Source organism: Helicoverpa armigera, chromosome 15 (genome assembly GCF_030705265.1).
Source record: "Helicoverpa armigera isolate CAAS_96S chromosome 15, ASM3070526v1, whole genome shotgun sequence".
NCBI lineage: Eukaryota > Metazoa > Arthropoda > Insecta > Lepidoptera > Noctuidae > Helicoverpa > Helicoverpa armigera.
In genome coordinates, this window is record NC_087134.1 from 593,984 (window position 1) to 618,446 (window position 24,463).

Genomic DNA, 24,463 nt, shown 5'->3' on the forward strand with positions numbered 1-24,463 from the left:
TCTTCAAGTTATACGTTTAGGGTATTAGCAGAGATTTACGTGCTTTGATCACTCCTTTTATTTTAGTAACAACTTTGATGCGGCTATCTCGGAAACTGCTGAACCGGTTCAAGTGATTTTTACATAAATGGAAAGCTTATGTCTTCCTGATCAGCATCGAGATAAAGTATATAATTATGCTTCACTTAAAAAGGTACTTATACGGTTCTGAGTACTTATAACTCGACAGATTATTACTGCACTTATATATGTACATAATTGTGCAGTTTCGTGCAACGCTGACATACTGCGAATTAGTGTTATTTAGAATTAAGGTTTTCTAGTAATTCAGGGTTACGTTTACTTGTTAGGTTAATCATGATTGTATGTACGGACATTCACTACCGTTTCTGCGTCTTATTCTTGACGCAACATGTTTCTATATTTAAAAAAATATCTTAATCAAACACCTACCTAAAAAAAATTCTGCAGTAAATGAAACATAGATGTCTATAATATCTATAAGTATAATTTAACAGAATCCTCATAATCTGAACTTCTTTACGAGTTAGGGGACATTCAATATAGGGCCTAAAGGTGGGCTCAGCGAAGCGCCATTTTATAATAACGCTTATACACATTGGGGTATTACAGTAATTTGGGGGAACTCGCCTGGAAGAAGGTTTTGGGGGCTTTTGGAACAAAAACTTCGAATTATAGAGCGGATATTTAAGGGCTGGTCTTATTAAAGGTTATTGTTGATGTGAGCGCCGAAATTGGATTAAATTATTGTGTTTTTGATTGCCGTGAAAGTTGAATTTAAATTGAACAAAATGTTATGTAAATAAGTATGTAATCGCAGTTTATGTGAGCATTGTAGTAATAAATATAATGCTCTTTAAAAAAATGTATTTGTAAATAATGAGCACCGCAAAAAAAAACTATATTAAGTACATTTCTTTACTTTAAAAACGTCAGCGGGCTTTAAACATTGAGTCGTTTTCAAAACTAGCTGTATCCAGCAAATACCTGACCCTCTGTTTCATCTCAAAAAACAAAACAAATCTTGAACATCAGAAATTCTTTTCCTAGTGATTAATATGAATGATTTATACGTACACGTGAAGCTTGAAATGAAAACAACGCCAGACCTAAGGGCGTGTAACCATGCGTGCGACATAGCTTCGTATATTTTAGCATAGCTTTCATAAACATTGGTGATTATGCCGGGGTATGGTGATGTGGGAGAGTAAACAGATAGGTATTATGGTTGTTTGATCATTTAGAAAAAATAAATAAAAAGGTTTGTGGTTAAAAAAAAAATACTAGAAAGACTTTTTTATGAACTAATGTTCTAAAAGAATATTTGTAAATCTAAACAATGAGTGTATGCATAAGTGGCGAAATCTTTATACATTGATCTGTACACTATTTATAAAAGAAAATGCAATTCAAATGATAAGCAAACAAACGGAAAACGTGACTCGTTTAGGTGTATCAATTATTGAATTTTTGAATTTCATTAATACACACGCACGACCAGTTATGTTTTATTCAACTTTTAAATCGTATTATAATTTTTTTCACAATATCTAGGTGATGTTTTAAAAATCTGGTCGGTCATTGACCTGGCCTGTGAGAGAATACTTTACAAACAATGGATCGTTTTCAAAAATGTCGGAATTTTTCGGTAAAAAATTAACGGTTAACAATGATACTAATGGTGTTTTTTCTGTTGTTTTCAGGTAAGGTGTTTTTTTGGACTTCCGTACTTAAATGGTTAAGTGATTACTGTTATGAAAGTTCGAGGTGGTAATCAACTCTTCTAGAATGGTATGTTATTTTTTATCTACTTACAGTTATATAAGGAAAAACTACAATAAGTTTCTTTTAAAATCAATCAAATAAATAATTTTTTTTTTTCGCTTAACATCATAGATTAAAAAAATATTTCAATTTTTTCATCTCACAGTTCAAAGTTTCTTAATCATTAGTTCAAAGTTTCAAAAATCAAAATAAAAAATACCTAAAGTTTGACAATCAGTTGAGTAGAGTTGTGTCTAACGCGGTGGGGTGAACGTCCTCATTATCGGCCTCTCGTGAATAATATATGGGACGAATTTCGCGATTCCGCCGATGACTGTCGTCACCGTTGCGTCATCGTCACTCTCATTACAGAAACATTGGTATAATCATTAGCACTTATTCAACTCATACAAACATTATTGCGAAAAGAGCGTAAAAAGATGCAAGTGATTTTATATGTCGCTTACATTTTTTTTTATTTTTTTTTCATTCATATTCAAGAAAAAGCTACTTTAATGTAGTTACAATATGACAGTTCTAAAATCATAATATAAAAGCAAGTACCGACTTGTATCGATGACAACAGCCCGTTGGTTATTTACTATAGCCACTCGCGAAGAATAATAATCATGTGATTTATATCCATTGCGGGTTTTGTAGGAAACTTTACCGAGTAAGTCCTTAGTAAAGGAGCAATGGACGTCCAATAGCTGGGCAATATGTAGGGGCAATGTAATACGTTTTCTATTACCCGATCGGTTTAGAAATTCAAAGTTTATCAACCTAAAAGAAGCCGCGTGTTGAATATAAACTAATATAAGTATAACATTTGAATGCATCGTGTGTAGGCTTTGCAAAAGTTATTTTTAACGCGACCCTTTTCAAAATTAATATTCTGTACTTTGCATTTGTTTTGTTTTTGTTCTGGGATTTACGCTTCTGGGTAACTTAAAATATATTTTTTATACCTTAACATTTAAACAGGCCTAAGCTAACTACCGTATATCTCAATAATCAAAACATGAATGAACACAAATACGTATGTACCTACTTATATCAAAAATAAATTATCCAACTTCATAAAAATACCATAACTCTTAAAATAATTACAAAATTACTGTCAAAATCATTGTAAAATTTTTCAGTATAGTGAATGAATAAGCGGCTAAGTCGTTGTCAATGCGAGGTCAAAGGCGAACAACCTGGTCGGTTCAATGCCTTTAGTTTTTATTTACGGCTCAAAATTTCAGTCTTAAACCACCAGTTAATCATCATTATTTTTAACTAATTTTAACAAGAGTTTAAGATTTTAACCACAAATTTTAATCCGAGTAAAAATATTTTAATATTTTTTTTTAATGTGTGTCATCTGGACAGGTTTTGACTAGTTTATGAAGATTTGATATCTTAGTGTCAATAGGTCAACTGGTTTGATTAAGAGAGCATTGGAGCTAAGGGTCACTGGTTCGATTCTTATGACAGTTAAATTAATTATGACCATCTTTTAAATATGATGACGTAATTTGGACACTTGAAGTTGTCAGTTAGCTTTATTATATTAAATAATTTCAGTCCTATCCCAAGGTATTTTACCATGAGTATGTTATTTATTTAATTATTGTATATCAGTTATCTAATCAGAGTTCAGTCACCACCACAATCTGTGCAAATAATATATGCCTACATAAGCAATTAAGATAACGACTGTATCGTTTGCCCGAAAAAAGTATTATTTATTTTAGACATAAACTCATTATTTTTTACAATGTTTATAGTGAAATTAACATTACATAATTTAAATATCCATATTTCAGTATCAAAAAATGCTCTGTTGACATTAAAAAGGCCACATAAAAGACGTAAAAAATGCAAAAAAATACTCAATGTAACGTACATAAAACCAAATGAAATAAAATCAAAATCGTATTTAATTTACTAGTTCAGAATGAGGTGTACGAGTAAACACTAGAATTGAGTTCAATGACCTCATTATCTGCGCTAATGTATCACCGTCCAGTTTGCAGCTGCTAGCATTGTCATCGAACTTACAACTGATTTTTATATAAAAAATACAGGTTTTTGAGTTCAGTTTTAGTATTTAAACTATCGTTATAATGATGACTAAGTTCAGAACACATATCGGACGCATGCAATCGTCAAATTGACGAAAGCTTGCATCTTTAATGAGTCATTAATGAATGATGACAACGTGAACAGTCTTGATCAGTTATACCAAAGACGCCTGCAATCGTCAATTGTCAATAGCGCGGTCTACATCGACAGCATTAATCTCCATTTAACACAGTCTAATTACTAACGTCTTTAATTAAATTAGAACATTGTTATCAATTATGTCATGTCAATAATCTAATAATGGAGAAACGATAATCTTATCCGTTGTCTAGATTTGCTTGGCTATTTCTGTCGCTTAATCACATTTACATATACTTAGATATGTCTGTATGTACGACCTGTAGTTTTCACCAAGATCGAAAAATAGTGAAAGAAAAATTGTATTTAGAATCTGTACTAATAGTTCAATGAATCTTGTTTACATTTTCACCCAATGTTGTTAAACATCACTTGGCACACTTTACGCGATGATTCGAAGACGTTACAATGTTCTGCGTGAGTACGATTTGTTTATAGCAATCTAGATGGCGCCACGTGTCCACGGCGCGTGGACGAAAACCATGCCAAATTGGATATCTGTCATTATTATCGTTATTTATTTGTCAATTAAATATATTAAGGAGTTTATTTTGTATATTGTGTTGAAATTTTTGGTGTAAATAAAATATATCATATAAAAATAACTGCTGTAAAAAGGGATTGCCTAACTAATAGCATAGGAAAACGTTTGCCATAAAACCAGTTACATCAACAATTCATAGTCAAAGCATAATTAAATCTTTGTAAATAAATAAATCATTACATACGATCTGTTTAGCTATTTTAATTGACCAATTACGCTAAACGACATGTCGGCTGGGTGGTCCATTTCACGACAAGAATAAAAATAAAACCAATAAATATAAAAGCCAAACAAAATAACACTAAAAGAAAACAAATTTACGATTTCCATTAGAAGATCTATTTATTTATTATTTAATAGTTAAACCACTTAAAACCTATTAACTCACAAAATGGAATAGTTCAGCTCGTTTGCGAGTTGTCGTTTCGTAATTACTGGCTATTAATGATCTCTCCAGATTTTTTTGACGTATCTTTTATGGATTTATTGCAGCTCGTATTTCTGAGGTCTAGACCTCATTTGTAGAGGATTAACTACCCATGTTTTATGCATCTGTTTTTTTATTTATTTCACTTTCATTATTATTCCCCGTCAACTGTTTGAAACTCCTGTTATGGAAAAGTTTATATTAAAAATGATATTCCTTTTTATGTGCCATATTGTTTATTTATGTACTTTAATAAAACGAGATGTTTGCAAGTCGTTGCAAATGTGTTTCTTATCTCGGGGTTAATATTTTTAAGTGCGTATAAAAAGTTGTTGCAGTTTTTTATGTGCAACGCAAGTGAGCTCAGATGTAACTAATGTATCAACTTGATACTTTGTAATCTTAAAATGGAGCTTATTTTGATAGACTAGTCTTGATAATTCTCCCTAGATTTTATAATTGAATATCGATAATAGATTGATAGGTATTTGTAACTTAGATAAGGGGATTTACAGCTAAGATAGTATATAAATAGGTAAACGAACGTATGCTAATTTATTTTCAATTTTACTTTTCCATTAAGACACAATATTTTTTAATCTAATCAACGTAACAGAATCCTAATTTTTCGTTGCTAAGCCAAAAGCGAGCCGACAGTCGGCTATTTATAGTTTATTTCGAAGTGACCCACTTAGGTACATTTGTAGATAACCTAACATGGTTCCAGGTTTTATCTTGATGCGACATGTCCATCACTTTCTTACGTTTCCAATGTCTACTGTTATCTTTTCCTTTAAAGATATATTTTTTAAATATTTTTCAATACATATTTGAAGTTTCCCTAAAAATTAAATCTTCTAATGAGCTTGTAGGAGATGAAAATTCTCCAATATATTTCGCTCGCAATTTTTATTCAATTGCCAAATCATGATTTGAAGGTACCCCCAAATATAATTCGCGATATTGCCCGTAGCTTTACCAATTTTACGAAATAGCTTTTTCATTCATAACCTTTCAGAAAAACACCTGATTTTAGCCAACCCTCTCGCGGCGCATTATTTAAAAAAAAAAGTTAACCCTTCAAAAGAGTTTTTGTGCCAAAGGTAAAAAATGTCAGCGGCACAAAATCGGCGGGAAAATATTCAAAATCAGAATGCCATATTAAAAACATGGCTGGACTTTGCCGGATTAAGGGTGATGTACACCCAGGTTTAATCTACGTTTATCGGCGACGGGCAGGCGGGCACAGTCAATACCGATCGACGGGTTAATCCGTCCGTCCTGGCCGTTATATTGTTTTAATAACTTGTGAATTTATGCCTTTTGTGCCTTTTTGGGAATAGTGGTGAAATGTTTGGCGGTCGGCTGGTCTGTTGCTGAGTTGTAACTATTGTTCGTGTTTTATATTCTATAGCCATTTATACCTAGCCAATATATGTATATCTACAAAAATATGGTAGGTACCAAAAGAAAACTAACTTGATACGCAACATTATTTCAGTTTGCAAAAGTAAAATAAGCGCACATTGTGTAAACTGTTCGCCTATAGATTCACGAGTGTTATTCCAAATACTGTTTAGACTTGGACAGAGTCGGCGGAAAGTTGTGAATTTTACAACTGTTCTTCTTTGCTTAATGTCTTGAATTTTTATATAGGATCGTAGGGGTTACAGAGGGCATTTTTTGTAGGTTACAAAACAGAATGAAGCTGTATTGTATATACATTTAAATTATTGCTGCCTTTTATATTGTAATATACTGCAATTGAACTCAAAAATGACACGTAGATATTTTTCTGCAAATTTCTTTAAAAAATTAACCCTTCATTGCACCATCAATTTGTCCCCCACAAACTTTGACAAAATTTTATTTCCCGAATCTAATTTGACCTTTTTTCAACTAACTGTGCTGTTTACCAACAAAAAAAGGTTAACCCATCACAGTTAACAGGGCACTGTAATCTACGGTGTTGTAAAGGTTAATGACCGTCGTTACAAGGGGGGTTGAATCTGAAACACCGATGGTTTTCCTTGTATATGTACGTATATATTATTTATCTTTCTAACTGAGCACGTGGGGTGTAATGTATAGTAAATGTACTGGAGATGATAGGACGAAGAGTTTTTCGGTGGTTAATATTTGTTATTAGGTAGGAAAGTACCTACATGGATGTGATTTTTCGGTTTATTTTCTAGAGTCGTGATATTATACAAGGGAATTACAATGTTTTTTTTTTGTTTCGATACACACTGTTAATGACTGACACTGTGTTCCAGTATGTTTTCGAAAGATGATCTTCAAAGTTAAAATAAAAACATGGAGTTAATGATCATGTTACATAATAAATTGGAAAATTAACGTCATAATCCTATTCAAACTCCAATCAAACTTCACCATGAAACACCAAAACAACCACCACAACACTGATACCTACTAACCCAAACTATTAATACAGCTGACCCTAAATTTTGTAGATAACACAAATAGCTTAATCCCATGTTATCATTACACACACTCGCTGTTCGATAATGTCTCCTGCCAAGATAAACAGGCACCCACATCACCTTTATTACCTAAACAATAGAGTTTGTTTCTCCAGATTTGGACTGCACATTGAAGATGGTATTCCAGTATTGGGGACGCATTAGATTGACGGGTAGATCCTCTTTCCTGATAAATATCTATTGTTCTAGTGTATTTTCTTTGAGAGCTTGCTATCGGATCTTGATGGAAAGTGTATCATTAAGTTTAATTATTAGGTGTAAAGGGCAGATATGTTACACTGATAACATTCTTCTAGTTACATTAGTTACAACATCACCACCTTTAGAGATTATATCATTCGAAGAAAAGTGAGAGGAAGGCTAAAAATAATTAAAAATCACTCATAAAACATAATCGTGGGCTAATTGATCATAAAATAAACATTAATCGTTATCTTTACACGACTTTATCTCCTTTAAGACGTCTAAAGAGATAAGGAATAAAAGCATATTTTTAAAAGCTCTTAAATATTGATACTTGGCTTATAGCTTCTGATATTGTCGCCTAAGATCGTGACTGGTGATCACGAAGCCAGAATTTATTTTGACAGAACGAGAAGTGTGCCCACTGTCCACTTGCGTTTTATGTCATTAACGGTTGAAAAGTAGCTCGAGTTTTGTAGGGTTATCACAAAAAAGTGGCGTAGAATAACTTCAAACAAAAAAAGGGAAAAAATGTTATTAAATACGTAAATTTTTATACAAAAAAAACGGTTATAAGTATACGTGGCTGAGTTTAATTTAATTTTACACTGCCGATGAAAAATATGAAAATCGTTTTTTTACAAAGACTTCGCTGGCAAAAGTCAACAATGTCATTCTCCTTTTAAAGTCAATGAAAAAACTGTTGTAGTACAAAAAATCTCTTTAAATATTTATCGGTTGTCATCAAGTTCAAGCCCGATACTTGAATACTCTACAATATTCATTAAAAACATTCGAAACAACGATTAATCTTACGCTAAACGCCTGACTAAATTGTCCTAACACGGACAAACCATTTGTAAGGATTGGCTTAAAAATGTTATTACTAATGACTTAAGTAACACCCAATAGATTGAAGTAAACAAATTGAATGTTATGTAAGAACAAAATTTTGTAACTAGTCTAGTTGTTTTGTGTATCTATGGCATGCTACATATAATATGAAATTACTATCGATAACAACCACGCCTTCACTAAAATGAAGAAGCTTCTGGTATATAATATCGATCTTTAATGCCTCTTGGACTTCTGCCCACCCCATAAAATCACCCTTTTACCATAAAACAAGATCCCATTAACGAACCCATCAAATTTCACTTATAAACTTTCATATAACTCAAAATACTTATACGAAAATGTATTATAATGTCGCTCTTGAATCTGTTTTTCATTTTCTCTGTCAATAATTTTAAGTGTCGTCTTGAAGTATTGCCAGACGTATATAATTTTAGTTTTAGATGTCTAGACTAAAATTAAGTGTCGAGCATAGAAGAGATTTTTAGTAAACACGGCGGCGCAGGGTTGGCAACTGTCGATAATTGCTGACATATTATTTATCGATGTTACTATATCGGGACACAATATTATTAATACAATTATTGTTGTGTTTAAGCTTATTTTGCAATTTATTTTCAAGGTTTTGATTGTAGTTATCAATTTGAACACAACATGTTTACTAATAAGTTGACATACAAGTTATTTATAATAAAGCATAATATTTTTATCAATAATAGAAAGTCCAATAAAACCCTCTACAAATTCCAAAGAGATAAGACCAATAAAAGCTAGAAGCATAACTTTAAAACAGCAATAGTGTACACTATCATACCTAGTTTATCATACGGAAAGAAATCCACGAGAAATTGCAGCTCGCTCCGAAGTGGGGTTGAAAACATTTTGCTCCGATATATCGAAATGGTAGCAAAAATTGGCACGGAATATATCGTAGTGCATATCCCGATCTCCGAAACCCGTATTTACGTTCGCAGGTAACAGAGGAAAGTTTCGGGGTTCCTTACGAAATTGGACAAGGGCATTTTCGTTTTTGCTTACTGTTTGCCTCATAAACGTAGATGGGATTTGCTATCTTTGCTATACGTGTTTTTCTTTTCACTATTCAGCATTGTGCTCCTCTTCCTACAAATTCGAGGTAATACACTAAAGGCAAACAAAAAATAGTATTCATTTTATCGATTTTATATATTTCACTTCACTAAAAGCTTCATATTACATAAGCACATTTCAAATAACTTCATTCTTATTCTTACAAATTGTTTGACGACATAATTTTAAAGAACTTTATAAGCGATACATGTTAATTACCATTTTAAAATCGTATTGAATTATAAATAGGTCCAAAGCATTAATTATGAGGCTAATTATTATTTAAACTACTGTCTCGCCCACACGGAGTCGCAGGGCTTGTTTGTGATTACTTGAAATCATTATAACTCGTGCTTACTAATTACAGCTTCATAAAAACGCCACTTTTAGTATCGATTCTCTATAAATACAAACTGGTATTACCATACCTATTTTCTTCGCAAACGTTTCCGCGAATAAAAAGGCAATGTTTCGATCAAGCTTGCTTTTTCAAAGTGTTGCAAAGTAAAATAAGAATGGTAGAAAAGCTACGGAACCGCAAAGTGAGTTTATATTATTTGTGGAATCGAATGCTGCACATCTGGCCGAGGTAGGTTTTTTATTAGGCTGTTATTTCTGCAATCTGAGCCGACTACCCGAACGTTTTACATGTTTACACGCGGCGGGGAATTAAAATTTTGTTGCCGATGCTTTCAATTTCTGAACTTTGCTTTTGAGAAAATAATGTTAATTGATTTCGTGGTTTATTTTGCTGTGGTACAACTAATTTGTTTTCGTAGGGCTGTTAAAATAGCTGTAAGGTTTTTTGATAATTGTTAGAAGAGATTAAATATCCTTTAAACCTTAGAGTAATTAATGTTATAAACTGACCTAAAGTTTTCACACCCTTTGTCTTACTAAAGCTCTAGTGTCAAAGTGTTCTACCAAAGTGATTAGTTATACCTCCCAATAGGTACACAAAGTACCTCTGAAAGTCACGTCACAATTACTCCGATAGCCCTTCAGTAATATCACTACGCTATCTATCAAAGGGGCAATACAAAAGCATTGTTAAACCACACATAGCCTTTTCGACGTCGCCTTTAGGCCGATTTCATTTTACAAAGTAACTTTGAAAGGGCGGCTAGACAGCTGTCGTATTCCGTAATATTCTGGAGACTAGACTAGACGTTGAGCCAAGTTTTGGGCGTAAGGTTGGGAGAATGTTGGGTCCAAGGTTCGTGATGGCGACGCTGTCATTTTATTTTGTAAACTTCTTAAATACATGAAGCTTTTTTGATATGAAATTAAAATTGTTACTTTTTGTCAACGGTTTCCATGTCTAACATTAATAATTATAGCAATTTTTATCCGTACAAAAAGACGTTTACATTATTTACCTACTCTCAATAACGTCTGTACCTACTAAGTTAATTTAGCAGTCCTTGAACGTCAAGTTAATTGAAATTCCAAGAAAATGAAACGAGATTTATTTTGCGATATAAAAAGTACTCGCTTAAATTAGGTACTTTAGCTCGAGCTCTTTTTTAAGTGACAGTAATAAACCTAGTTACAAATATGGTCCAAGTATTTGTGGCAATGTTTGGCCAATGTTGGAGCCAGGCAGTCGCAGACACTCAGTGCACTGCGCTTTATTAAATTCTGGGGAGATTGTTTTTCTGACTGGCGTCCTCAAGTTTCAAGAGGGTTGAACTTCGTTACTTTATAGTTAACTTGTTATGATTAATGCTAACTAACTATGAATAGATTAGTTCGCGAAACGTTTGAGAATAGCCCCTTTTAGTTTCGAGTTGGAGATTAAAGTTTTGCGCAAGAAAATAAGCTTTTGAGCTGAATTAAGATGGCTAACGGTTGAAATTATTGTGTAAAGAAATGTCAGCACCTTTATGGAGTAAAGGAAGAGAATTTTAACTTTGTATTTTTAGGCTTAGATTTTTCCAGGATACTCTATATTTACAGCCATATTTCTCTTGTTCTGAAAACGAGCCACATCTACGTTATTGCATTTTATATTTATCAAGAGGGAATCGTGACGAACACCAATAAATCCAATTATAACTTCGAAACTCAGTTCGACCGTCATCCACCGATCGACCATTGACACAGCAAACTTTACTGTTTGTTTATTTTTTTCATCAATATATACTAAAAATAAAGTGTCGTAAAATTTTTACGATTAACGTTCAAGTGATATCACAAGGTTGGTTGAACGAACTGCGATATATGACTGATGACATGCACGCACACACCTGTCGATAATGTATAGACAACACACATAGACAGTATTGGTAATGAGCTAGTAAACACACTCGTACAAGCTATTGATAAAACAGCAATGAATGCTCGCACTGATACAAACCTTTATCACCTGAAAGTTAAAGAAATCGTAAATAATGTTTACGAGACTTACTATGTAGTTGAAACAATGATTCCAATATTCGTAATTTAAAATATTTAGAAGTATTTTCTTTCGCGTGTTTTCCTTAGGTTGGCTATCGGTCACGATAACCGGTTATCTAATCACGCCACCTTTCACCTCCGAGTCAGTGGGTTTTAACGTCTTCTGACTTACCCTAATGACTGCCATTTCCTTTAATTAAAATTGATTGCTCACCATTCCACCTAAAACGTTGTGGTTTTTCATCTAAATCACCCATCGTGCTACCAACGAAAGCCAATTCTTGTCTAGCTTTTTCAACATCATTTGACTTGCGTATCTCAGAAAATGGTTTGAAAACAAAGTAGTAAAAGGTTTATAAGAGACCAATCGAATAAATAGAGACCTCATTCCAGCAATAATCTTCAATAACGTTAGTGCCATTTCAGACGATCATCTCAAAAAAATCCATTACGTTTTACCAGAGATAGCAAGCTAACCGCAAGACAATTGAGTTACGCATATTACGTCAAAACAGCGCTGGTAACGAAACACCGCCGGGTAATTGGCTGAAGGATAGCATTCAATCTTTGAGATACCGCAAGAATAATAGGCTCGTGTTACCGTCTCGATATCTAATAGTAACAGCCTATTAGAGATCTCGTTCCTGTACCAGATACCTTGAGTAAAACATTTGTAGGATTTGTTTGAGATAAGATTAGTTGAGCTTTTTTTTTTATTTGTGTCAACATGTATAAAACTAAGTTTTTTAAAAAAAGTCTAATTTATGGCAACTTTTTTTTTTTTTTAAATAGTGTATAGATTGAAATTAACGAAAATTAAGGTGGAACGCCAAAAATATAGCTAGAATAATAAATATCCGAATACATAATGGAAAAAGCTATGTGATCACTTCCAGAATGTGACTCTATTGAGTATGATATTAACAAAAAAATACACAAAATATTATTAATATTTTTATTACTAATTAAAGAAAACAATCTTGTCAAAAGGAAAAAACACAAAACACGACAATTCTTTGAACGTTTTATAACAAAAATCAAACTTCAATTTCAATTATGTGACTTTTGATGCACATCGGATATTAATTTTTAAAATATTAAGCTATAATAAAAATATATTTCTGCAGTGATCCCTAGTTATGAATCAAAATTAAATTCTTGTCCATCGAGCGAAAACAGAACAAAACAGTATTTTATAAAGAATTTTAAATATTTTTTTGTTTAAAATAGAAAACAGGGACAGTCACGCACCTGAACGTCTGAAAAGTATAAAGCTTCATCTACATGGACGCTATTATTATAATTATGTAATATTCCAGATCAACATTTAATAATAATCAAGAAATACTATATCTTTTCAATAATGGACAAATGATAACAAAAAAATATTGTACCTCGTTTACATAAAGATTGTAAACATGAATAAAATAAAATTGATCCCCACAGAAAACTATTATTCTGAATTTCTGAAACAATTCCATGTAAACTTAATTTTATAGGATCAGTCATGTTATGACTTTGAGCTCAGCCCGTATGTGACCATAGATTTGGTCACAAAACGGAAGTCACATTTTCATACTTGCCGATTTAAAAAAAATTATAAATAATTATTTGTAGTTCTTTTCCATTTGATGTCATTTTAAACAGTAACTTAAAGAAATGACGGTTTCTAGAAATAAACAGCAATCCTAATATTTGGTTACGCTGTAGTAAAATTCAAACATAAATCTGAACATAAATTCCGTTCTTGTACGGAGCCAGCAACAAAACGTCTACGTTCCTCAAAATCCTTTTGACCTTAATAGTAAAGTAAAGTAAAAAGCAGTAATATGTCTAAGTAGTGCTTGTTTCAAAGTATTAGGACCCAAAAATTGTGGCTTAAAGTACTATAAAATGCGGTCACAATACTGAATGTTCAGGATGGATCAAAATTTCATCATCGTAATTTTATACGTTTTTTATGTAAATAAGCCAGAATATTACAAATGAATTGATGAATATTATTAAATGATGACATTTCGAAACTAAGCCCCTTAAAAAAAGTATATCGTCCGTAGAAAAATCGCGAAATATTCTTGATCCAATCATACGAATTCAGCTGGGGACAAGCAAAAAAAGCCTACTCCTGTTTATTTAAATGCTGTTAAAACAAAATAATGAATAATTAGAACAAAAACTAATATAATAAATTAAAATTAAATGTATTTTCTTTGGTCCAGTATCTTTAAAAACTCAAATAGTTAATGGGTTTAACAATGAAATTAGGTCAAATCCGGGGGACAAGCAAAAAACGCACTTTACACAAATAAAAAAAAAAGCTCAGTTCAGAACTGTTTCAACTGTTGGAATAGGATTTTTGTCTTTAGAATTTGATAATCCTGCAAAGGCTTTAACAACTTACATGTTGGCATGTACTTGAAAGAATACACTAGAGAAATCAATAAAACTACTATCGTCACACAGAAGCTAAGAACAGTAAACTCTAGAATTAAATTCCAGCCATACATCATTCGCCCCAATTCGTTAGTTGCAAATAAATTGCAAGCGAGGCGTCCGCGGTACCGAGCCCTCCATAGTCAAATTATTCACTCTCGCAATCCTACTAAAGCCAGCAGTCTCCGCCCAAAGCTGGCTGTTCGTGTAATATTAAATTATAGTGGGCCAAGTAAGACATTTCGAAATAGAAAATTGTTTCCATTCGTTGTTTGTGGACTGTGCTCTTAATTCAGATGAATGTGTTTATGCTGCTGTGGGTTTGGGAGCGGTTTTTTGTTAGCTAAAGTTATCATTGTGGCTGTATTCGTTTCGGAATTAACTGATGATACTGTCAAGGTTTTTGTGCTTGTACTTGAGAAGCTTAGTATTAAAATCGTTCACGGTATCACGATGCTCATCTTTCATAATTCTCAGAACATTATCTTGTTATTCCAAAACTTGACTAATATCCATTTTCCCAACTTGAAGTTTTATCCTTTCACTAAATATTCAACACAAAGCTTTAAATTCAGAGAATTATTTATTATCCTTTAATTCGCAAAGCTCATAACATGAATCTCTCTAAGCCTTCATAAAGCGTAGCTTGTTATTCAACACAAAATACAATTATACCTGTAAAAAGAGATTATCAAAGCCATTCCTAGAAAATCTAGCTGCTAATAAGCTTTCCGAGTGAAACAAAAGAGAAAAGTCTACTACTTTGTACACTACATTTTTAATTCCTGTTATAAAATTCTGTTTGCTCTCGGCTGCTTTAAAGGCAGGGACATATAGACTGCAACTTCAGAATAATGCATGTCTGGCATGCTTATAATATTGTATTTATGGCATTTAATATTGCCATCTTCCAGACCTGTTTGCCATTAAGATAATGGCTTGTTGTTAGTAGCTTGAAGTATTGATTTGACATGTTGTCTGCACTTTTAAGTGAGATCTCCTTGCACTATTGTGCACAATTTGTTGTTAATGTAGTCAATTGCTCAAGCCGATGTTTAAAATTATTACGAATGCTTTTGCCAACAATGAACTGCAGACGCCATTGCAAAAAATCACATCACCCATACAAAAAAGGCAAGAAAACCAACATTTAAAAGCGGCACTTTTTCAAATACAATAATTCTTTGCAGTTGTACAAGCAAGTACAAGTTGACAGCAAACTGTTGCCTGCCTTTTATTTTTCCTATAGGCGCTCCTTGCCAAGTGTTCAAGTTGTGGCTGTTTCGCGGCCCGCCAACTCAGCCGTATCGGCGGGACTTTTAAAACTCAACTCTGATACGTTTAATATAGTGTCTACTGCAGGCAAAACTTAAATAATGCCCATAGAAAACTTGTTTCGTACAAGTTGCGGGGGTACCGCTCCCGGCTAACTTTCCTGTTTGCTTTCAACCGTACGTATTTTATTCTTTCCTCTTTTAAATGCGACGCTTTGCATGTCGGTTACCATCGTAGACGGACCGTGTTTTAAGAGCAAACCTTTTGGGACGTTTTCAAATAGAGGCGTATTGCCTCCGAACGTCGGATTGCTCTTTTAACGTGCGGCCCGCGGGGATCCTGCTGTCCATTGTTTACTTGTGAATATTGTAATGCTCGTAAAGTCACACGAAAAATAGCCTCCCTAAAAGGCAATAAGCATAAACACAACTCTGGAAAGTTGGTTTGAAAAGAGATTCGCGATATTCAAAACAGGACGAGGGGGCTTAATGTTATTCATGAATGCTAAAGCGTCGCGTTGTTCCCAAACATCGTTTATATTTGTAAGTTACGAAACAATGACACTAACTTAAACTCTGGATGTAAAGACGGCTGTTATCTTGCTTTGATGGCTCACATAAACAACAGATACGGTTTATAGCTTCGCCACAGTTTCGTATTAAATATCAAAGTTTTGAAGTCCCCGCCTTAATTAAAAGTGACGGTGTATTAAAACGATATATTTCACCCCGGGCGAGATACAATCTTCACTAGTCCAGATTCACTTAAATTTGGTGCTAACGAGATATTCCCGTAGTCCAGTGTTTTATCTCGGAGATCCGAAACTTCGCAAGTTTAGCCTAACAAGTATTTGTTAAAGAAAGCCAAACAAATTAACGTCTTCCGAGAGAACGGTGAATAAATGGTTTAACGCTGGAGCACTCCAACGGGGAAATAAAAGCATAAGCGTGTTTGTTGCTTTACGCAAAATGAAATGATGTCCAGTGAACGAACGGAAAGAGAATAAATTAAAAGTAAGGACTCACCGGCATTGTTTTTTTATTCATACTTCATGTGATATTGTACAAAAAACGTGAGCTTCGTTTACGTTTAAAAATGGATATTTCGGTGTTTTATTATCACGCATGACAGTTGGATTAAATGCGATTTCTACACTAACGCGATACCGGTTCTGAATTTATTTATCCGTTTTTAGATTCAAACGATTTATAAATTCAAATAGAATAAATAATACGGGAACAAACAGTCACAAATATTGGATGGAATTGAAACGAACGCTCAATCATATCCGATAAAGCGGACCTCAAGCGGTGCAATAATTTCTCGTCCAAAAACCGGGAGTGGCGTCAGAAAACATAACAAATATTTTAGGATCATCCAATTCGTTTCGTGAAACGTTCAATATCTGGAGCAGCATACGTACGGACGGACAGAAACGTGATAAATTCGTTGAGCAGGCGAGGGAATGACACGGTGATCCACGTTCATATTTCACAATATCCAAGCGACGCCCGTTGTTTTAACATGGATAACTTTGTGTACTTCACATGTTTTATCTTGACTCCTTTGATTTTTGGAAGGTAAGGACCTTTTGTTTTGTTCTGAAAAAATGTTTCTCTAAAATAATTTTAAGGACTACTCAAAAATCTTTTGTAAATTACGTACGATACATTATGTTGGATAACGTTTGAGAATTTTAAGTTAAGTCTTACACGTGTCAGGATGTTATAATCGTATCATCTGCCACACTCCTCTCGATACAACTGTTGACCTCTCCAAATTAAAGCTGCAATTTAAATTCATCACTACAAAATATACAGATAAAGTAAATAAGTTATCATTACATTTAAATAACTTCCGACAGAATGCGAAGGTTTCCAATACTCCTTGAAAACGTATTACAATTCAAAAGTTATACTAATCTAAAATCCTCACATATTTGAATGGAACATAGTCGTCATGTCGTCCGAACAAATTGGCTGTTCAACTCGGTATTTGCCAGAATTCCATCGGACCCCAACCCTTCGGGGACAATTTTGACAAATAGTTGAACTAATAAATTTTCATTGAAACCCCTGATAACTTTTGCGTCAGCCGTTGAAATTGGGACATTTCACTGAGTTACACTTAACTTAATTAAGAGTTCAATTAGTCTTGACTTAAGTATGATTATAACTTCTTAAGATGTTGTGAGTTCTCTTGACTATATCTTTAAATATATCAAAAGTCCCGCTTAATTTTGAATGTTTTAATGAAACTCCCAATCCTTTCCGTACATGTTGAGGTTATGGGAAGTCAAATTTAAAATGTTTGCTCCAGTTTCATTTCGAGACTTCATTTCAATTGTGTGTACAGTCTTTTATGAGCAGCAAATATCATATTTCATAATCCACAAGCATTCACAAAGTCGATCGTTATCAATAAATATGCAGTTGTAATATAAAATGAGTTGTTCATTACGAACGATACTCATAATTTAATCTCGAAGACGTTATCTGCAGTTGCAATTATCAATTAATCAAATATTTTCATGCCCTCAATGCGTGCAACATGTCTGAATAAGTTCAAGGTACAATTAAAAATGTTTTGCATAATTAAAACTGTTTACTGGCTAATATATTCTTTCGCATGTTCGCGATCATATCATGCTGTGGTGTTATTTTTTCTTGGCAACATTACTCGCCCATTATTAGGAGATTGAATCTCGTAGCGTGCACATGAAGCATTTTTTTAGTTCACCTCATTTATACGTTACCTTGACGCAGTAATTAACGCAGTGAATTTCGAATGCAGTTTTAGTATTAACATTTATTTTGTGCGCTGCAAACATTTTCTGATGTTTTATTTCATCAAATTCTTTTTGATATACATTCTTGTTTAATTTAGCTTGAGGTTCTTGACCTGCGCATCTTTGGAGCTGCGTGAAAATTAAGTCAGCATATCGAGATAGGAATCTTCTAAATTGAGTAACTCCAGCCATGTCATTTAATTAATCTGAGGTATTGTTATCCACTGCAATGTAAATATAAACTGAATTCGGCCTGGAAATTGCAGGCTGCATATCTGAAATTTGAATCTGATTTTAATTAACAAAATCTGAATGTAGTCGTTGAAACACACATCTTACCTGATTAAGACTTACCTGTTTATTCAGATGGCAGACCGAATTGCAGACATTCGGAGTCTAGCATATTTGCGGAGCTAGCGTTTTTGAATAGAACTGGTCGCACTCCGTATGTTCTATTTAGTATTTGTCGGTAAGCAAATGTAATTTCGTTTTGCTTACCGTGTATTTTGGAGTCTGTATTTATGTGTATGAGAATATTCAAGTTGTAATGCACCTGCTGGGTCGGATGATAAAAAATAATAGGTACCTGTGTTCTGAACTGTTTTTCGATCACACTCAGAAATGCCAACGGCTATCGGCCGTATACACGCCCCTACCTATCTCTATGCTACCTCTATAATATTCACAAATCTTTTTCACTTTATTTTACTCTTTTACATTTTTGTTGATGGAGCCGGGACGAATTTTATTAAAATTTTACAGCCTTCTGCTTAAAAATGCGAAACATTCATAGTTCACGTTGCACAAAAAATAACTACAGCAACAAACTCAATTAAAACATCAATTGAAAGTCAAAGTATTCGCTTGAACTTTAATCCCCGATCATAAACTATGCAATTCGTTGGCAAGTAACTTTATTAAAGTTCCATATTAAGAGGTGCAGCGGTTTCGTTGGAACTTGAAGTTTTTACTTTGCCAAGTTGAAACATTGACAGGGTGGATTTACGAGAGTTCCCGCTTTTCGACGATAACCGAGATGAGCTGAGGAATTCCTTGTAAATATTTTGTTGCTTCTTGTTTTTATGGCGCAGTGTTAGAGGGCTTTGGTAATGGAATATTCGAGAAACTTGAGATACCACGGACGGTAGGTGGAGAGCCTTGTGCTCGAGTAGATGACGGCAAAGCATTTTAAGTAACTAATAAAAAAGCTGTAATCAAGGTGAATAGTCTAGAAAAAGAAGTTTCAATTACTATAGTCACTAACTGAAAATAATATAAATAGCCCAGCGCTTTTTATTGAAGTCTAAACATAGTCTGGGTGTAATTAGTGGCTAACACAACTAGCATTAAGCTATGTGCTGCAATTAACTCAAATATTTTTGATCATTCCGCAATGTTTCAAGTATTTACAATTTGGATATGTAAAAACCCAATGCCTAGAATATCTAATGATGGTTGGGATTAGTTTACTGAGTTCAGATTTTGAAGCCTATTCTCATTACGCGTTACTTTTGCTCTAAGTAACAATTTTATTGCCGTATCCAAATTAACTTTCTCTCCATTTCTATGTGCAAGCCCTTCATCATCTTCACGAAGTACTCTTAATTCTTCAAGAGATCACGAAGAAGCTATTCAATCTTATTCTGGTCAGATTTATCCCATTTTATTGGCGACCATTGTGGTTTAATGGTCTCCGTGACATTTCACATCATCATCATTTGTCACGACTATCGTAATCTTATCGCTGTACGTTTTAATAGCGTGAAGTTTGTGCGTAACCTTAGGCCGTGCGTGAAAACCGTGTCAGGCTTTGTAGGGATCTTTAGAATCAACGTTATTATCAAGTGGAACTTGGTTTATATTTTTACGGCTGTCTTAGCTTTGAACATCTACTACAGGATCATCTGCTTCATCTTTTTCGTCTAAACATATAATTTCAAAACACCCAAAAAGTAATTCAGTCTCAACATCTACAATTTAAACAAAAACTAATTTAATATTGCATAAAATGTTAACACATTTTAAAATTTTAATTACATCAGTGCGTCAGAAGTTAAGCAAGGGTTGTCACAATAAACTTTCATTTGATTGTAATTAACAAACTTTATTCAAACGAGTAAGTACTCTAGATTCATAATTATCTACAGTTTTAACAAGTCTTTGGATGAAATTATTTTGTTTGTATTGAACACCTTAAAAGCCATAGACTTTACAGATTTAGTTACACCAAAGGCCACTTTAATTGAAATTAAAATAGCCAAAAGGTTAATGAGTCACCTGGTGACTAAATATTTGTCACTTCTAATATATTTTGCGGTCATACTATCATCCTTAACCCAACTAGAAAACAATAACACGTAATTTTCGCAGTCAGTTACTAAGGAAAAAAATTCTAAGTAAAATATTCGCCTACAAACACAAAATAACCAAAGATTAAACATGAGCAACTCGCAGACTCGTCATTTGATACTTATAACTTTGTCAAAGAGCAAGTATTTACCAAGTAGACGTTACAAAGTCTTAGCTTTATGAGGTAGAAAATTTCAACTCTTTGTCCTATACTTGGTATGGTAATAACTGCATTTATTACGCATGCAGTTACTGAAAGTGCTGTACACAGGTATGAGACTGAGTTTTATTGTACGACATTAAGACTTTAATGGCTTTGTAGAGGACGAGTAGGTAAATTATGATTTTCGTTATCTTGTAAAAGTAGTTTGTTTAAAAGGGTCATAAAGATTTCCAACATTGTATTGCTTTTATCGCTGTCAATCAAATTTTCTTTTACGTTGTAGATTCTTATATGTAGTCTAAATTCTTTGGCCCAAAATCACATCGTGGAAGGTCAATAACCTGTCTCCATTTTCAGTGTCGCCCCTTCCTATAAGTTGAAGCCCAAAGTGCATGAAAGTTGGTAAGCGCCGAGGTGTTATTCCAAAGAAGATGCTCGCATACGTTAAAGCAAACACCAAGTTCGGATATGCACTTCACTTCATGTTGTTTTAGCGGCCACAGCTCCTTGAAAATTTTGCTATGAAATACTTCAAAATTGGTTATGGATTTTTGAAATATTTTTCTATCTGATTTCGTTCAGTAAATAACTTTAAGAAGTAAACAGTAAAATATTTTTGTAGACAAAAAAGAGCAAATAAGGAAACCTCTCACTTCCTCAACACGAAAAACAAAATGTACCTCTAAACAACATAAAGCAGCTTAATCCGTCCAAATCCCAACCCCTGTTGAGTTTCCCTTTAAAATCCAATCATACTCAGGGAGCCCAAACCCCAAGCATTATAACTCCTGAACGCAGAACAGGCGACATTAGTTGAGGACCGCATCCAGTTGTAAATGATATCCCAAATTGCATTAACAGTGTTTACTTTGCATTCATACCGCGAGCAGATTTAAATTTCACAGCTGTTCCTGTCTTATAAGTCTTGTTGTTTTATAACTTCGCATTTTCTCTGAGAAGGTGACACACAAGTTTAAATGTTTCTTTTTCTTGTGTTTGTTTTTTTAATATGTGTACGTATGATAATTGTGCTGTTATTTTTCTTTAGTGTATTTGTTCGGTGATGAGTGTTAGGTTTAGGATTTATGTTATTTTGATCAAAATCATTTCAAACATTAATAATATTGATTTCAATTTTGAGAACTGATCATTAATCACCAGCGAAGAATAGAACTTAGTACAAAACATCAATAACTGCTATTTTATCGTTGAAATCCATTATCCATAAGTCGAATTGTAAAGCTTCCAGATTTTTCCTAATCGTTTCTACAATAAAGTCCAATTGTCTTTGACTATCGGCGAAAACCAAGAGATACAGTCTCCTTTCATCTCCAAAGTCTAGACTAACGCAAATTGCATTACAACTGTTTTATTTTACATTCATTTCATTCACGGAGTCCGGATGATTTAAGTTTTACTTGAGAAGTCTACGAGACTCGTTTGTTGCGGCAATGTTCGTGGTCGGATGACACCTGTATAAATTCTTGTTGTACTTTCTTATTGTAAGGACTTTTCTCGTTTATTTTTGAGGAAATAAGACCTATGTTATAAGCTTCTAATAATTCTGCATTAAATATAGCAGCGGCGTTAATATCACCAAACAATTTCGTCTCCCTATCGTGCCCAAAAATAACATCAATAAACGTTTACAGGATTCCCCTCTTAGTATAAGCTGTAAAATAAATCAGCTGATATGACTACCCTCATAGTCTCGTATTAACGACTGTCCTAACCTACATTTGTGTGAATATTACTCCTACCTATATCATACAAAAATGGTTATTAAAGTGATAACTTACGAAAGGGAAGAGGCTTATATCTCTGATAGAGAATATGAGAGGTCTTATATTTTTACGAGCGTTTTTAATGAGGACATAGTCTGCCGTATACTTATACTGTCGTTTGTGGTTTTTATCGCGAAGTGGGGAAGCTTTTCATATTTTTGGATATTGTAAACTTGAACAGTTATTTTCAGTGTTATGCATATAATTTTTTACCTACATGACACAGCTTTTTTGTACCCCTTTCTTGTTTGTTGATGATTTTGTCAGAGGTGAAAATGTTCTAGATAGATAAATATAGGGTTAAAATGCCTAGAAGGCAATAAGGATCTGTTCTCAAATAATTCCATGTCCGTATATCGGTACTTCAATGTCACCTTGGATTGTCGAACTCGTCAGAACTGTATAATGATTTATATGACGGAAGATTCCAATTAATTTTATTATATGCATTGTTCTGCAATTGTAAGTAGGCCGTGATTTGGTTTTTAAATTATATTATGACCTGAGTGTAAATTTAAATTGCACTACATATAAAATTATTGTTGGCCTTCTTTGGTAACAAAGCTCCAGAAAAAAAAAACTGTGATTACTTTTCTTGAGGGACTAACCCAGATCACTTTGACTGTCATCGTAAGAGAGGCTTCAACTTCCAAAAATGCACCACAACTCATTAAGCCTGCAGCTCACGTCACAAATAATAACAAAACAATAATTTAAATAACAAACACTCATAGAAAACGACTCCATGTCCCTAACTAGCCGATTTGGCCATAAGGTCATTCGTAGCCACAGTTTTGATCTACGCAAGTCAATGCGAGATTCAATAAACATTACGTGGTGAGGCATAAAAAGCGTTTCATTGACATTCGCCAAACGTTGTCGAGTAGGACGTGATGCGTGCACTAATGACATACAGATGACATACAGATGGTCGTAATTACGCATGTATTATGCCTATGTGTTGTGCAGCTCTGGGAGTAACGTGAGCAGCGTTAAATGTATTTTTTGTGGCTCGATGAGGAACATGCAGATACGAAGTCGTTATTTTCTTTTCGGGAAAAATTTGCCCATATTTAACAGTGTGATAGGAAAATTTTACCGTAATGCAAATTGTAATTTACAATAATGTGGTAATGTAACACATTAACAAGCTGCTCGCGAATGATTGTATTAAATAAACATTTTATTACTATGCAGCAATTTCTATGGCAATAAAATAATTATTCAATTGCAATTGTGCCTCGTTAACGCGAAACATAACTCCATATAATCCGTGATTATGTAAAACATTCCTATTGAATGCACAAACGTATTCCGAAACTAATATCGACTTGTCATCTATATCAGATTTTAACCACACTGATACATAATAAAGTTTGACAGCCTAATACGAAATCAGAGCTCATCTTTAACCTATTCAGAAACTTAGGTACAATACCGTCGCAGTATAATCGAAGTGTCGTGTCTACGTAGACTTGATAGTCTGTGGCAGCCTTTAAAGCCAACAAGCAGTCGTTCGCTCTTCAGAATACATTACACTCAGGAAATCACGACCCATACTAGGATCCAATTTATCTTCCAAAATCATAAATTTTATATGTAATGATATTTCGCATCCGCCATTTTGGTGTTTAAATAATATTTGTTGCATTTACTTGACGGCTGGGAATTCG

At 33.6% G+C, this 24,463-nt stretch overlaps 2 protein-coding genes across 5 annotated transcripts in view; one reads left to right on the forward strand and one right to left on the reverse strand.

Moving 5' to 3' along the window:
• Positions 1-24,463, forward strand: part of LOC110376305 (transcription factor SOX-12) — a 97,446-nt gene that overhangs the window by 48,220 nt on the left and 24,763 nt on the right. The window lies entirely within an intron of this gene.
• Positions 5,617-24,463, reverse strand: part of LOC110382414 (nucleoporin SEH1) — a 383,605-nt gene continuing 364,758 nt past the window's right edge. Inside the window, exon 10 of the transcript XR_010277203.1 lies at positions 5,617-5,626. The gene's annotated coding sequence lies outside the window, so the exon portion shown is untranslated. The remainder of the gene's footprint in view (positions 5,627-24,463) is intronic.